This window comes from Corvus cornix, chromosome 4 (genome assembly GCF_000738735.6).
Source record: "Corvus cornix cornix isolate S_Up_H32 chromosome 4, ASM73873v5, whole genome shotgun sequence".
In the NCBI taxonomy this organism is placed as follows: Eukaryota; Metazoa; Chordata; class Aves; order Passeriformes; family Corvidae; genus Corvus; species Corvus cornix.
Window position 1 is genome coordinate 23729257 of NC_046334.1, and position 17579 is coordinate 23746835.

The following is a 17579-nucleotide window of genomic DNA, read 5'->3' on the forward strand; positions in this document are numbered from 1 at the left end:
ATGTTTTATGATGCATGATGAAAGTTGGAGAACTATAAAGGAACTTGTGTTTTACTAAAAAGTGTGTTGCCCAAGAAAACAATAGATTGTCAAAATGCTCATGTGGATTTAAACCATGTTTTTACTGGATAGTATCAAGGAATAAAAAGGTCTCCAAGCAGGAATCACACTTTTCATAATAAATGTAAATTCCCAAGAAAGATTCATTTAAGAATATTAATAACTGAAAACCCCTTTAATTACAAAAGTATCCCACTAATAAAACAGTTACCTTGAAAATCAGAAAAGAAAGATGGGTATCTGATATAAATTTTCTCATGTGTATTTTAAAAGCTCTTGTGAAAGCAGGGAGTGCTAAAGGAGAAATATCTTTAAAATTCTTGTTAAAGAATAATATTTTCATTTAAATAAAAAGGAAAAAGGTTTTGTTTTGAATTTTGAATGTGTTCCTTTCTCACACTGAAAAGTTTGGCCAGCATGGGAATCACCTACAGAAATGCCTGCTTAAAAATAATGTTACCAACATTAAAATATTTCAATAAGAATAAATTTTATTAACTACTTTAAATTCATGTAAAGTTTGGCTTTTCATTAAGTCTGTAGAGCAGAAAAATTTGTAGTCAATAAATCTCAGCTTGTGTCATTTTTTATTATTGAATGAGTAGACAGTGGCTTTAAACCAGTAGAAACTAAATATATAACTAGGCAATGCATTTCTTAGCTGTTTGAGGCCTTCTTGCACATTTCCATGACACAATGTCTGCAAGTACAATGGCATAATGCCCACTGGGGAAAAGACTGGAATGCTATTTGTTCCCAAAACTGCATTTCCTTGTAAGGGAAAAAGCTCCAACTTGGCAACCAGTTTCCAACCTTTCACTGCGTTTTCAGATAAAATCAAGGTTGTCTTTTTAATTTTTTTTTTTTTTTTTTTTTTTTTTTTTTTTTTTTTTTTTTTGTGTCAGAGGATTAGGGAAGGAGAAGTAAATGTCTTTCTGTGTCTGGTAATACTGAACACAAAGGAGATTCTTCCTTCCACGAATCTGAAGAAGTTCATTCCTAATGGTTAATAAACAAGCCATGTCAAGAGTTATTTCTTAATTTATATAAAGATTCATATAAAATTTATTTAAACCTATCAATTACTTCAAGGCCTCCTAATAAAATGCTTCCTGAAGCTGCATTAGTACAGTGTAACACAGAGCTTCAATGATAAGAGAAAGCATACAGACTACTGCTGGGTGCTGCTCTATAAATGTTTACAGGATAATAAACACCAGACTTAATTGCATGGTCTGACAAAATATTTATTAAATTCACTGCAGCTGACTAGTATTGCTTCCAGCAATTCCAGAAATGGCCTTGTAGGAAAGAGCTGAAAAATTTTATACTACGTTGATTGATACTGCCTCTGAATTTAGATCCAAAGTAACTCTTCAAGCATTTGTTAAATGCTTGACATTATGCTCCTTGCAGGAGCTATTCCTAAGGCCTAGGATAAAGCCAGAACATAACATGAAACATCATCTAGTTTGTTTGTAGGTCAGGATTTTCAGTAATGTTACTTGAGCAAAAAATAATTTAGCTAGACTTCTTTTAAAACAGCCTCCCCCTTTCCATAGCTCCTCTTTTTATGGCAAAGGGAAGATTTTAGAGCTGGATAAGATTCCAGTGAAGAGGAAAGAAAAATGATGAAAATGGTTCATGTTTTAAGAGCAACGGCAGGTCCAAAAAAAAAAAAAAAAACAGAAGCAGGGGGAGATTAACCCAAGGGAGCAGTTCTATGAACCAGAACTGAAAACCAATAAAAAAAAATCTGTGATTGGAAGGCTGGAAAATAAATTTAGGAGAAAGGGTTCTGACCATTAATTAAAAGGTAAGGTCTGAGCTGTCAGAGATGTGCATTATGATATTCCTGTGAAGCAAGAAAATAAGCCACTGGGCTCACACCTCACCTCCTGCCTCAAGTGTTACCCTTGCTGTACACTCTTTCCTCCTGTGTAGGCATGCAAAATCTTCAGACTTTGTAAGTCAGCTAAATGGTCTCTATTTTTGCAGGAAGAGAAGACATTCAACATATGACTGAGCTGAAATAAGAATCAGCCAGACACAGAAGCCTGTAAAAAGCTGGTTCTTCCTTAGATTTACCTGTTATTATTGTGAAAAGCTGGCCTGAGTCCTCTCCTGGGCTCACCTTGGGCAGTGTAGTGCTGCAGTGGGCTGCAGAGGGTGTGTGTTGTACATCTGAAGTTAATCTGTACAGAGTGGGAAGCTTTCTGTGGAAATTAGGAGTGTGCACGATGTTTCAGAGCTGCTTCGATATCTGCCTGTACACTACCACACAGAATCCATCCTCATGAAGCAAGCAAATAGAAAGCTCTCAAACATCTCAAGGTCTACAAACGCTCAGTCCTATACCTTACATGTCCTTAGTTTACAGCTGCATGATATAAAAATAGCCCTTGAAAAGTCTGCCTAATGAATTGGTTCAGTGAACCAGCACTTTACAAAGGGGCATACAAAACTTTTATTATCCATTTTTTCCTAATAAAGGAAAAACAAATCTTTAGGAAACATCTGGCTTCCCAGAATCTGTAGGAAGTCTATGGTTAACTCCCTCTACAGCAGCATAAGAGGTATTTGTTAGATTGAATAGCAGTATGTTAACAAAGCAGTAGACATCATCTTGCTCAGGGAAATTGCACTGGCAGATAAGACACTCATGAAAAACGGACATGTTTATTCAGTGTGCCTAAAGCTGCTGCAGATGGGAAAATAGGGTGTTAAATAAGTGTGATGACACTGAGCAGTGTGAGCTGATACTGAGTACAGCACAGCTGAACCCCAACATAACAAACAGCCCAAGTTACCTCCTCTGTTTACAGCTAAGCCTTTGCAAAGACAACATCTGGACTCAGCCCTACGCAATTACACATAATTAATACAAAATTAAGAAGAGGTGGGGGGGCGGGGGGGGAGAAGAAGGGGTGGGATGCTGAAAAAGGGCATTTTCTCATTTTCATCCAGAAAGTGACACCAGAAAAGCTCTGACTTTAAATTGCATTTCAGAAGCTTGAGAGAACGCCGACTTTTTGGCAAGGCAGCCTTTTTTAACAGCTGAACCATGGAAGAAGTTCCAAAAGGCATTTCACAGCTGGAAGTCTAACTACATCTGTTCGATTCCAGCCAGACTTCAGGAAGAATCCGGTTTTAAGATGTTTGCTGCCATCTAGTGCCTTTATTTCTGTCTTCAACCCTTGGAAAAATGGCCGTCATCATCCACAAAAAACTTCAGAGGATAAAGTGAGTATCAGTACACTATTCTTCAGCTAGCACTGCACAGAAACACAAAATAAATTATGCTTTCCATAATTCAGGGCTCGCTTGGTGTAGAATCAGGATGGAAGGTCGTTTTAAGTGGTAACAGCAAGGCCCTTCTAATGAGTCGTGGTTTATTTCAGCACAGAAATATAATTTCATGTGCCGTGGAAAGGGGTATTAGAACTTATGGTTCATTTTCAATTTTTAATGTGGCTATGGGAAAAAACCTCCTATAAACAAACACCTAAAACCAATGCCTATCAGCTGAATTGAAATGAGGGTGTCTTGCCACAAAATATTGTTTCAATGCCACCCCCTATCATTGCTATTTTAGTCATAAACTTGCCATACAGCTGAAATTTATGGTACAGGTAATATTTCACCTAAAGAGCAATAATAATTTTCCAGTTATGTAATAAAATATTTTGTAAAAGCATTGTCAGATAGGTTCCTTGCTACAAATGGCACATGTATTCATGACTTTGTCCAATGTTTGCACCACTTAGGAACACATCCTTTAAAACAGTTTATATTCTCCAGAAATACTTTCATTTGTACTGACTCTGGGGAAATGCAAACATCTTAGTAAGAGCTGATAGACTACTCTCAAGGTATTTATTAGCTTAGAAATCAATGATCAGGAGTTTGTGAACAGGGGGAAATTAGATCTGTATGTAAGCATGTAGCTTTTTTAGCACTCAAGTCAAATAAGGCAAATAGTGACTCTAAACTCAAATGGTTTGTGTGTGCACATCAGTTTTGCCTCTCTGGGGCCAGTTTTGCAAAGCCAACATAACTCACAACATCCAGCATAAGGGCTCTGTAAGTTCAGCATCCAGGACAAAAAGGTGGGCATGTTGTCAAACCTTCTCCCCTTCCTGGCCACTTCTCCTGATTTCCTGCTGTCAAGGGCTTCCATTTACCCTCACGCACTCCTGAATCTCGTGCTTCTATCCCTTACTGTTAATTTTTCCCATTTTTCAGCCTCATCTCATTCATCACTGTGCAGCAAAGCAAGAATTTTCCCTACACTGCAGTGTGAGGCAGTCCCGAGCTTTCTTTTCTCTTCCAAACCTGCTGCTCATGGTGGACCTGAGAAAAAACTAAGTACAGTAAGGTGGGGAAAATTTGGCCCCATCCTTGCTATTCCAGACTGCAGTGTGCTGTCTCTGACTGCTGAGTGAGCACAAGCTACCCAGTCCCACCATGGACCTTTGGGGGGATGGAAGATCCCCTGACAGTTTTCCCTGTGTTCCCCTGGTTCAGTATTTGGCAGCTACCAAGTCTTTTCTGAACATGTATCAACAGCCATTTCTGGAGAGTGAAAAAAGTCAAATGTGTGGAAGAGAACACTTTCAAACTCTGGACATATATTTGTCTTGGGTCTCTACTTCAGAGGATACAGTTGACACATTTAGTGAAATAATACACAACCACTGGTTTTGTTAGGTGAAAGAAATATATCTGACCTCATTTTTAGGAGCATTGGACTGTATTTGCACATGTGAGTCCTATGAATATAATTTTACAGTTACTGCAACAGTAAAAATTCAGTAACAGCTTTCCTGTTACACTGTAAGATCAGAATCTATGGCTGTAATTTATAATTCAACTTTTTAAAAGAAGTGAATTAGAATTCCTGAATCTTTCAAAGCCTTGAGGATTTTTATTTAAAAGTCTTACTATGGCAGCTCTTAAATCTAATCTGAAAACACATCAGACATGTGTAAATTTAGCAATACATGTTATCACTATCAACAGTGCAAAGGTGTAAAATACTTGGGCTAAGAACCTTTCTGTAAGTATTTTTAGTATCTAATAAAATGATTGATAATACAAGACAGGAAGGTTTTCTGAAGAATAACTGAAATAATCTCTGCTTATATTGGGTGTTTATGAAGTGAGCACAAGAGTCTCTCTCTACCATGGTGCCCAAGTATGTACGTAATTATAATAAACATAAGAAATCAGAATTGAGGCTTCAAGGATCAGTCTGGGACATAAAGTGCTTGAAAAGGATGGTATTCAAAAAGAATGTTTGCAAGAGGAAAATAACTGTCCCCAGGTGTCTATTTGTGACACAGGATGGTGTCCATGGACCCCGGAGTGCTGTGGTTAATGGGTGCTACTACTTCAGCATTGCTCTTCAACTGAGACAGTCAACAAATGTAATAAGGTGTGCAGTCACATTACTTTATACAGAAGAGCCATGCAAACAATTCTGTTGACCATATTAGACTCACATAGCTAGGGCAAACTGAGCAATAAAAGCAATCTTGCTGAATAGGAGTAATTTGTCCTAAATCAAATGATCGCTGTTATATTGCATTATTAATGCAATTAGTGTCTGTTCTTACTTAGTTCATGCTAATGTGGATTTACAATTAGAGATTAATTGTTCATATTATGGATTTCTATTTTTGCAAGTCAAAGCTGTTCTAGAGCAATGACACATGCAGAAATACAAATCACATTAATTGGCATTCATTTGCCAATGATAAGGGTTTTTAAAATGGTAGTCCTTTTCCATGCACTTAACTGATCAGCTAACTGATCAGATAACAATTTATGCACAAACTTTATGGTTTGGTTAAGGTCATTAACTATGGAGAGTAATATTCACAAATGTAGTTGTAGACTAATTTCCCCTTAAGAAGCACTTCTAAGGCTTGCACATGCTTCATGTATGCTTCTGAAGCTTTGTTGCCCATGGCTTTGGGAAATGTTTTAGCTTGTCAATTTAACCTCAAAATTTTGAGAGAATACCCTTGCACTGGGCCAGCCCTGGTAGCCCATGGATTTTATCTTACACAATATGCTACTGAGAGAATGAGAATACCCTTTATTAGTACTCCTATTCAAGCTCATTTGAAACATTTGGAATAATATTGCATTTTTGGGTCAGTCTTTCCTACTGAGATCTGTACAGCTTCTATTTGTGCCTCACCTAGAGTTTTGAACGAGGGCCTGGAGTGCTAGGTATATGCTATATATATCTAAACCTATCCTTGCAGATTTGGGTTAGAGCAGGCTTTGCTTTAAGTTGGTCAGGAACTTTGCTGCTTCACAGAGTGTGTGCAGATAAAAGTCATGTGGATGATAACAGTACTTCAAAACCATAGCCAGAGCAGATTCTGTAAACTTCTGTCAAGTCTGTCAAGATTAGGCATCGCTGTACACGGAATCATCATGGTGAGGACACACCCATGGGAGAGGGTAATATTTTGGGGAAAGTAAGCAGATCCAGATGGTCCCATTAAAGGTCAGGTTCTACAGTTTTTCTTGATTTATAAACAAGAAAAAGATGAAGTACAGGTTTTGAGAGCCTTTCTAGTGTAACTACGAGCTAAATACTGTCTGTTCTGATTCTCAAGTGTCTGCTCCTAATCAGATATGAACACCAACATGCCCCTTTTTGTTAGGATCTCTGCTAGTGTGTTTAGAAAGTCTTCTGGAAAAAGATCTTTGAAAGTACAGGTACTTCTTCCTAGGATGAGATTCATACTTAAATGCTGGGGAAAAGGGTCTCTCAATTCCAAAACCAACCACAATTTGTTATCAATAACCAACTTCACATTTTTGCTTTCAATTTCTGTGGCAGATCATTTGCAGAGAGAGAAGTAATTTTAAATCTTTCCCTGAAAGGCTCTGCTATTACACTAGCTGGTCATAATACTACAAAATTGCCAATCCAAAAGGTAGAGGGAGATTGAAGATCATAACTTGAAAGTTCAAGGCATTTGAGGGGCTCCTTTATCCTTTCTCTCTTTCCCATGAGAACAAGTACTTATTTTCATCTCTGACCTCCTTCTTTCTTCTGTCTTTATGTATACTTCTTTCTCTGCACACAACCCACCCCCAGCCCTTTTTCCTTATTTGACTGATCTCATTTACCAGATTGCTGCATATTTGACCTGCAAGTGTTTGAATTGATTGAGGTTTGTCAGCTTTGCAGTGGTAAGTCAGGTACTTCACATCTGGAAGAGAATGAAAAAATGTGGGAGGGATATTGCTCTCTCTGTACTATTTATACAACCCTTAGTTCACCTGGCAACTTCTCTAAAAAATGCCTTCTTGACTGAAAAATGCATAGATAAGAGAGTGCTGGGATGATTCCCTCCATTAAACACAATTTATCAGAGTATGTATATATATTTTCTTTGTTACTGTTGTATTGTTGTTGTTGTTTGTTATCAGATCAGCTCTCATGGTAATTTGTTGGAAGCCTGAAACCAAATTACTTTAGTCTGTTGAAAACACCACCCTAAACTTTTTTGAATCTAACCAGGTGTTTGTTTTGAGCTGTTCTGGATGTGCAGATTCTCTCATTTGTATTTAGGAAAGCACTTGGTGTAATTTCTTAGACCTTTGCACTAGAGATACACAATGGCAAAAATGTAACTCACACATAAAAAAGCGACTTAGAGTCACTCTGTGCCTTAAACAAGGCTATTTCATTAAAATAGCCTGCATCATTAAGTGTTTGGGAAAACTTACTGCTTCAAAAATCACTCTTGAAAAACAGTAAGCAGGTGCTTACTTCCAGAAAGCACCTGCTAGTACTTTTGTGAAGAGGAGAATTCTAACCCATTTCAGAATAGGACTCACTGAGGTGATAATCGTTCACCTCAAGCATCTTGATTATTGTGGAAAGTGTTTCAAGCAGCAAAAGAGATACCCTGGAGAAGAAAATCCATTGCAAGCTGGGGATCACAGCCTTGCAGCAGCCATATGCCCAGGTACAGAGACAGTCACAGCCTGCTTTTGTGGCTGTGGTGCAGGTGGATTCACAGACCCATCTTCTGGTGCAGGTTTCTAACCAAGAGGCAGCTTTCTGACAGTAGCTCCTCTGGCTGGATCAGGGTGGCAGAGGGCATTGGAAAGAGGCAGCTAGGTATAGCTACTGCCTTTACACTTTGGAAACCAAACAAAAGAGTCATCTGAAATACCATGAAGTCTTACAATTAGATATAAAATGGTGACTGTATTTTGGATTCCTGATGATGGAAGCAAAAACATTTTCTCTGAGCACTGGAGGGCACTGCAGCACTGAGGAAAAAATATGCTTCAAAAGGACATTCCAGAAAATAATGACTGTTTGCAGAAATGAGGAGGGGCTGGGGGGATCTGAAGGTAGCTGAGCACCAATCATTCATTACCGATCTGGCACGCTCCGTTTCCTTTCAGCTGGAACTGTTACAACTTCATATAGCCCTGCAAAGGGCTGGGCAAACCTCTACATAGGCAGGCTCTGTGGACTCAGATATGTGCCTAACGTTCCCTTTTAAAGTATGCCCATTTTCCTTCAGTACTTGAATTGATTTTTAAAATGTGTTACAGAATGTCTGAGATGCTATTGAACGAAATATACAGTTAACTCTGCCCACCCAAAATACCCAGCCAGGTAGGCAAGAACAGGGTTCTCAGTTTTGGACTTTCAGTGTGTTAATCAATCTGTCCACAATATAAACCCCAATTAGGTCATTCTTTGATTAGCTCAAAAATGTTTTCCTAAGCTCCAGGATCAGGTGTCACACTACATTTTTATTACTTTTCCAGACAAGTCTTTCAGCTCTTTATGAGCAGCTCCATCTGTCTGCATTTAGGGGAAGGAGAGAATCTCATTAGGAAGTGATGGTTCTGTCCTATTTAAGAAAGCCAACAAAGATACAGAAAACAAAAAAATATTCTTTCTAGTAGGAAAAGGGTTGATTAAGGGCATATTTAAGATTTTTTTAAGAGAAATTCTTGCCCTTAATCTCAAAAGCAAATCAGACACACAGTGCATAGGTGTGATGAATCTAAACAGTCAGAGCATGTATCAAAAATGTAGTTCCTTACTGTTTTGCTTTTCCTCCCACTCTCATCATTTACACTCCTTTTCAACTCCAGTTGACAATTATCTTCCACTCCATTATTTTGATACATTGACATTCTGTAACTTGGTCTCTAAGTCTTGGTAGCATCTTAATTCTCTCACATTATGGTTCTGTCCTTTCATCCTCCATTTTGTTGGAAGACCTCCTGATCCTTGTGCTTGCCAGTCTCCTACTCCATGTCTCACCTTCCATTCCTGATCCTTCTGGCACATCTCAAGCCACTTTGTTTGGTTTAATTTTTGATTACCTCCTCTCTTTCAGACACACTCTTTGCTATAGGTTTCCCCACGGTCAGAACCTTCTTCCTGTGACTTTAGGAGATGCCTGGCTGCAGTCCCTTCCTTAGTAGCTCTGCTGAGGTCTCTCATCTGTTAATAAGGAAGAGAAGGTTGACAGCAAGAGAAGTAATCATCGTGAGAGGAGTTAGGCTGTGGTGCGAAACAGGCAGATAGATCTCCCAGGGTTTCTGAGAAGTTGCTCCCACACTCCAATTTCACCCAAAGTAGCAAGACCAGTTTTTACCTCCCAGGTTGCAACAACCTCAGGGCATGCACATCACCGATTCCTGGGTCTCTGTCTCGGGGTGGCAAGCAATGATTTTACTGAGCAGAATGCTTTGCCACCTTGTGAAGATAAAAAGATGGCAAATACAATTATTTAGAGCAGGCAGTGTTAGATTCCGGAGCCTGGAATGAGGTATCAGGAAAGAAATGCATTTGTCTTATAAGCCTGTGATCTTCACTCCCATCCATGCTGGGCTAGGCACCAAGTTAAGAAAGTAGAGTTAGGTGTGTTTTAAGCTGGTAACAAAGACCAAACCAAGGTCTTTCTCTGGCTATAAATCCCATTCTGTACCAGGTTTCAGCAATATAAGCTGGTTAGACAGAACTGAACATGAAAAGAAAGAGAAATGGCTATTTTGATTCAGTTATATTTATATCAATGTGAATTAAAAATTTGTATTTTAAGCTGCATAGAGTTTTTTATCAATATAAATAAAGCTTTCAAAAATATCAGCAGGAATTCTCTCTTTGAACCTCATCCTAACAGGGTTTAGCATCTCTGTTTCTTACAGTTGGTTACTTTTATTATAGAATTAGGTATCTTTCCAGCCAATAATTAATTAAAAAAAAAAAAAGTACCCAAGCTTATAAATGGAAGTAAAAATGGATTTCTTGCTGTCTGTCTACTAATGTCTGTGCTAATCAGTGGTGAGAGGAGAGAAACTGGAGAAAAAGCCAGAGCTATTTTTGTGCTTGGCACCACCAATTCTGCCTTGTGATAACATTATGCTGGAACCGTTCATTCACTCATTGCCCAGTCAAACTTGTTTAGATTAAAAAGGTCAATTAAAAGTGCAAAATAAAGATTTCCTTGTTCTGAAGTGAAGAGATGTAGCAGCTGGAAAATATAAAGTTCTGCTCACACAAAACACAGCTTTCAAGAAGATGGCAAGTCCGTACCTTGTACTACAAACTGAAGAATTTATTCTGACATAATTTTGATATAAAATTAAGCAGCTTTTCGTGCTCTAGCTTGTTTAACTGTTCTTTTAAAAAATACCCATGCCACCCTTCTTCATACTAGGGTGAATAACCTACTGCTGCAAGGGATGGAAAGAGCAGGAGATCTGTCCTTCAGAATGGTGCTGCTCCTCACATGCATGTAAGCATGACAGGAGAGGGAGAAGGCTGTGCCTTGCTTCCACCCCTGAAATATGTTTTGGTAAATACAATTTGACAGTGCAAGTTTCCCCTTTAGAGCAAGACAGATCTAAGGATTATAGATGGTGCTGTGGACCGTTTTTTTGTAGGTAGCTGCTCAATTTTTATGACATGGGCTCATTTGCTGCCTGGGAGAATGTCATGTCTGTACCACAAGGCAGTTCTCCCTCTGTCACGTATGTAAGGTAGCTCCAAATTGTCTGGTTGTCTGTGCTGGTGAGTACAAATGCTCAGGTAGGGTGTTTGTCATCTCTTTAGTCTCCTTGACGGGTCAGGTTAATCAATCCTTTCAGTCTGACTATTGTACCTGATTCTGGAGATGGTTTATTTGCTATTAAGCAGAACGTTTCTTTCTCACTTCGTGGATACAGACTTCTTTTGAAGGATCTGAAAAATGTTTCCAATTCAAAATAATGCAAATGTACATGAAATATTTGTAATTGTTGTCAACTCATAGTGTTAATGCTGCAGATAGCATAGGAAGCTGATTTGATTATGCCCACTGTTATTCAGCAAGGGAAGTGCATTCACTCAGTGTTGCTAGGCTACCAGCCTTATTTACAGATAGTCAGAACCTTCCAGGGCAGAGAGAGCTGAAAAGCTTCAAGAGCAGATGTAAGAAGGGGAAATAATAAATGGCACTGATGATGCATTAGAATTCATTTTAATGTGTGTTTTACTGTGGGGGCCCAGTGAGGGAACATGCAAGGAGCAAACACCTCTGCACTTATCTAACCCGTCACACTGCAGGCAGGGAGAGCAAGAGGGAAAGAAACCACTGGCACTGCACAGTAGTTAAATCAGTTGTCAAATTTAAGGTAGGTTTTTGATTTCGGAAGTCAGCAGTTGAAAAGCCACCAAGAATGTATACACAAACAGGAAGGTGCACTTGGAGAGTAGTCTAAAAATTCACTGGTAATAAATGCTTAGTTCATCTAGCCTAATGAAATTGGGTCTTTGCATTTTGTTGTCACTGCTTCAGTTAGACACAGACCTGTCCGGGGGCACCCCTTGTTTAGCAATGTGGCTACCCAAAAAGAGAAGCCTTGCCTCCAACAAGCCTCACTCAGCTCATTTTGGAGGCTTGACAAGCGATGGCAGTGCTACAGCTACAAAGCAAACCTGCCTTATCAGCACCTTACAGCACCTTATCACTTGTCCCTAGGGTCCTTCACCAGCTTTGCCTCTGCCTTCTTAGGGACAGTGACCTAGCTGAGTTCCCTGTGAGGGCTTCTCAGTACCATCTGGGCCTGGACGCTTTTTACCCATTTCATGGGTTTCCCAACAAATAAAAGAAGGATATTCAGGGGAGGACTAGTGCACTCAAGCCTGAGTTACTGCATGTTGGGGCTGTCACTTCAGTGCACAGATTCCCAGTGATCCCAGTTTAAGCATACCCAATGCGTTTTTTACTAATGAAACCATTTACCTACACAGAAAACAGTCTCATTTATGGAATACAGCCCCATCTAATATAGGAAAGAAAACAGATTTTTCAAATCCTGTGAAAAACAATTATTTGTGTCCCCACAAGAAATCACTTGCACAAATGTGACAGCTTCTGCCTCCAATCTAATGGATGTAGAAACATGATTCTCTTGAAATTGCTGCTGGGGGATATGTAAAGGTACATATGCTTGCACATCAGCCACCTCAACGAAAAAATTCTGCAGATACACAAGAATGGCTTCTTCCAGCTGAAGGAAGAGGGGAGAAAATTTGCAATGGTGAAATACTGCAGTTGGGGTGCTAACCACAGTGCTCCTGTAAGACTGATGACTAAAACTTGCTGAACACCGTGAGTCATATGAGGCTGTACCTCCCCTGCCCTGCCCTGGCTGGCTGGGCCCACTCATTTCAGTGTGAATCAATGCTGGAGAGGCGAGAGCATCTCGGCTGAGAAAAAGAGCGCATTAAAAAACAAAGAGAGAAACGGGTAAAATGTGTTTACAGCCTGCTCTGTTGGTTTGCAGCTGGCATGCACTAACATCCATCACTTAAATGTTTAAGGCTCTATTACTCAAGCAGAGGAATGGCAGTAGCTGCAGGCACAGAAGCAAATTTTACTCCATTAACCCTCAAATACCACCTGGAGTAACTTCTCATCTTCTCCGGAGTTCCTTTATTTTATACTGCTGTAACAGAGGATAGAGCTTTATTCATCTAAGTCAGACACAGTGGGTAAGAGGAAAAGAGGCAAAATATGTAGGTAATATCAAGTGCAGGGAACCTGTTAATGCCTTCCAGCTCACAAGGAAGGAGCAGTGAGGCTGTGCATCCTTGAGAGGCTCCCACAAACACCCAGCAGCCTCTGAACTGTGGCTGGTCATTGCCCATTACCCAGTTCTGAGCCCAGCAGCCTGACCCTTCTTGGGTTCTGGCTCTGGAGATACGGAGCTTCTCTCAGCCCTTGGTGCCCAGGTAATTGCTGGTATCCACCTTCTCTGCCAGGGGAGGGGTCCAGCAGTGCATCTGTTGCTGTATCTCCCCATGCTGCCCTCCAGCTACAATGGAGTCTCAGGTCACCTTCTGCAAGCAGATGCACAGACACCGGCACCTGAGCCAGCTGGGGCTGGAGTGAAGGGCTGCTCCTCCACCACGGGGTCCTCACCCTGCACTGCTTAAACTGTGGCCCCTGTCAGTACAGCTTAGGTGGCTCCAGCAAGGTCAGTTTGCTCTACACCATGAGTTACTCTGTGGGGCCTCCTCCCTTCTGCGCACAGCGATGGAAAGCAGGTGCCTGCTCTGTGCCACAGGTGTTGTGGGAGGCTGCAAACACATGCTGAGGAGCACTGGAAGGTACTGGGACCTTCCAGACTCACCCAGATTAAAGACTCTTTTGTTTAAAGGTGCTGCTAATCCCTTTAGGCACCTTTAGTGTTTGAAGAGTTTGGATTAGTGATTTTTGGAGATTATTTACATCCTATCTGTCTTAATACAGACCTTAATTTCTCTGGTTGTTTTTACTGTTGTGACTAACAGCACCTCCTGGCAATGAACGTGGATGTTTCCATAGATACACATTCTCCTCACGTATTCCCCCTTATGCAGGTCTAGTGCTTGATGCTGTGGGGAAGTTGCTTGGGGGAAACCTACATGGAATCTCTGGGAACTACATGGAATCTCTGCTGCATTGCATTTATTATGGCATTAAAGTACAGTCTGTGATGAAATATTTGGGAAGGAAATTAAGCTATCAGCTGTTAAGTTTTCTCTATGTATGGTTGAATGTCCCCAAAGAATCTCAGCTTCCATGACAAATGAGTCCTTGAGGTTTTTTTAAATCTTTTTTTGTACTCTAACATATGCATGTTTTAGCTGTCACAGGAACATTACCAAAGAGGAGGATTTTAAAGTTTATTTAGAAGAATTGAAATTATCTGTTATCTCAGCGTGATTGCATGATTGGAAATTTATTACTTCCTAGGCCACTTATTACAGAAAATATAGAAATTTTACATAATAAATTCTTTTATTTAACCTTAGTTTATAATTTCTTCTAAAAAGTAACTTCTCACTTTCTAAAAGAAAAATCTCATTTTCTTAAGTTACAAAATAGAAAAAAACCTGGAAACCCCCTCTCATGTTACTGAAAGTTAAGTTTTTTTGTATGTGGTCAAACTTTTAAGAGAGGGGCTGTTGTCTTGATTAAGAAGAGTAAATTAATACATTTAATCAGGTTTTGATCAAACACAAAACAATTAATAGGCCTTAATACACATGGAGGGAAACATTTAGCCTGGATAAAGAAGAAAAATGCCTTCAGTTGTGAGTGAATGTGAGCTGGGAACTTTTTGATACCCTGAAACACTTAGGTGAGGTACTCATTTATTTCCCTTAGAGTCTCAGGCCCTTTATTCTCTACAATCCACAATCTTGTTGCATCCATTGGTCATCTGATTCCTGTAACACACCCTATCTTTGGACTGAAAATAACAGATCACTGTGAAAAGATAATGAGATTTACTGCACTAAACCCAACATGTGAGTATTTCCTAGGTGTCCTTTCAGTAATTAGGACTCAGTGTTGAAGAAGTGGAAGAAGACAACTTTGGCTAATTTTATGGCCTTCTTGAAGCAAGAGAAAACAAAACATATTTGTAGCAGTTGTTCAACGCAGTTTGAAATAATTCCAGACTGTCAGCTTTCAGGTATTTCCCATGTGAATTTACAGTTTCTGAAGTTTCTATTTTTAACAATGTTTTATCAGATTTTGTTTGTTTGTTTGTTTCCCTAGGCCTAGCACAGATAAACTAGTGGAGTAAGAGAAGAAACGGAGGACCTGCAGAGATCCTAGAATCCAGATAACATTCCATAGTTATTTTAGTGAAGGCTTATATTTCTTGTTTGTGTGGGTTTTTGTGCTGGCTGCATCTGGAATAATTTTCTAGGAAAGAGATTCCCTTTTCCCACTCAGTCCATTTTCTTTTAAGATTTTTTTTTTTTGCTTTGTTCTATTCTGGAAAAGTAATAAGATGCAAGTAGGCTACCCTTATCTGAAGTGGCTTTATAAGTAGGACAAAGTCTGAATCTCTTAGCACAAACTTGGACAAAAGTAAAGATCCTAATTTCTTTTTTTTTACAAAGTTTTACAGCTGTTTGTATTATGTAACAACACAATACATGGCTAAATTTAAACACAACTTCAAATAAAAAAGGTAGCATTAATTCTTTTATACCTTGCCTGATTTTAAAATAAACAATTGTGAGGCTCAATTATTTATTTTCTTGGTTTTTTTTTTTTTCAGATGTTTTTCTGAACCCCTCAGCTTTGCAATGCACTTGCAAATATTGGAATGGACTTTTGCATTACAACAACAGAAGTGTCTTATTAAAAGCAGACTGTCTTATGGTGTCAATCCACTCCACCTGTGTTCAGAAAGAGCAAGTGCACAGAGCAGATGCACAGCTGAATAGGTACACAAGGGTGAGGACAGCAAGCAGTTAATTGAATTTTTTACTTCAGAGGATGTTTGGGCTGTAGTTTCTGGATGCAGTCAACCTCATCAGGTTAGGTACCTTGCCTGTCCTCCCTAGACAGTTCTCCTGCTCAGTCTGATGTCTCACTAGAGATATCAACCCGTTCTGTAAGAGAGAAACCCTCTTATTTTCGGTATGCTTCTGTTGTTGCTCTAGGCTACAACAGAGTAGACCTCTGGGCTCTAGCTTGTCCCATTTTTTTCCACTACCTTGTGCTAGTGATTCACAACATCTTTGCTGTCAAAAAGCCACAGCTTTTAGTGGGAAAGCATGAGACACAACCGGGTCGAAAGGAGGAGAGGTGATTTAAACAAAGGAGTATGACATATCTCCATCTGTGCAGTTCAGCTGTCACGTGTGGCCTCCCGAATGGGAACTAAAAGTGTGCTAATAGGCTGCAACATTTCTAAAGTGTATAAACAGCAAAGGCTTCTTTTGATGTATGACTTGCAAAATATTGTAGCAGCCTTTAAAATGCCACAACATGACAAAGAGGAGTTCTATGTAAATTATGGGAAGAAAGTACTGAAGGGACGTGGAGAGAACCTTAAAGGAAAAAAAGGATGTGGCAGATTTGTCAGCCATTGAAGTTGCAGATGACTGGGAAACATAGAAAATCAAATAGGTTAATTAATTCTTGTAAGTATTATCTAGAATTTCATTTGATTTTCTTATTTTTCTGTTTTGCAATCTTGTCCTCAGGAACCCTGTACTTTGCCAAAGGAAGGAGCATTTAAGCTTGTCAGGTTTCAGATGCAGCCAAATGAAAATGGATCTGCTTGAGGTATGTACTACCTCAGGGCTTCAAAGTCAAGCAACAGTGTTCTGTTTGGATATTTTTGGGCCCTGGGATGTGTTTCAGGAATTTGGGAACTGCTGCACATGTCCTGCCTAGCCCAAAGGACAAGGAGAAATTTTGTTCCATTGGATGTTAGGTCATTGTAAACTTTCTCTGGTGGGCATGAAACAGAACTGTTTTCTGTGGGAATGCAGTAAATGGAAATTGCCTTGTAGGAAGTGTTTTTAAAAACAAGTTAAGCATTTCTCTGGCCAACCAAAACCAGCTTTGATATGGTAAGTGGTTTAGGTAGTGCAAGCTTGTGTATTTCCAGTGTACTGTCAGCAGAGCTAATGAACTCTCTCTTGTGCTAGGCATAAAACAGACTCTGATCCGTGAAGGGAGCTGCAATGTCTTATGTAGCCATGCTTCTACAAGAGCTTTACATGAGGACTGCCAAAACATGTGGGGGTCACTGGAATATGACACACACTCTTTCTTTTGAGGTACAATGATGAATTGAAATATTTCATAGAAACACAGAATCATTAAGGTTGGAAAAGACCTCCAAGGCCATCAAGTCCACATTTTGACTCAACACCATCATGTCAACTAAATCAGAGCACTAAGTGCCATGTCAACTTGTTTCCTGAACACTTCCAAGGATGATGACTCCACCACCTCCGTGGACAGCCCATTCCAATGCCTAACCATCTCTTCAGTGAAAAAATTCTTCCTGGTGTCCAACCTAAACTTCCCCTTGGGCAGCTTGAGGCTGTGTCCTCTCATCCTGACCCTGGTTGCCTGAGAGAAGAGGCTGAGCCTCACCAGGCTACAACCTCATTTCAGGCAGTTGTAGAGAGTGATAAGGTCCTCCCTAAGTCTCGTTTACTCCAG

The 17579-nt window shown here is 39.7% G+C and overlaps 1 long non-coding RNA gene across 1 annotated transcript; it reads left to right on the forward strand.

Annotated features, from left to right (window-relative positions):
- Positions 1 to 3040: 3040 nt before the first annotated feature.
- Positions 3041 to 17356, forward strand: LOC109146291. Its single transcript, XR_002048218.1, has 4 exons — positions 3041 to 3303; positions 15673 to 15851; positions 16607 to 16688; positions 17057 to 17356. It is a non-coding gene; the product is annotated as an uncharacterized LOC109146291 (long non-coding RNA).
- Positions 17357 to 17579: the final 223 nt, after the last annotated feature.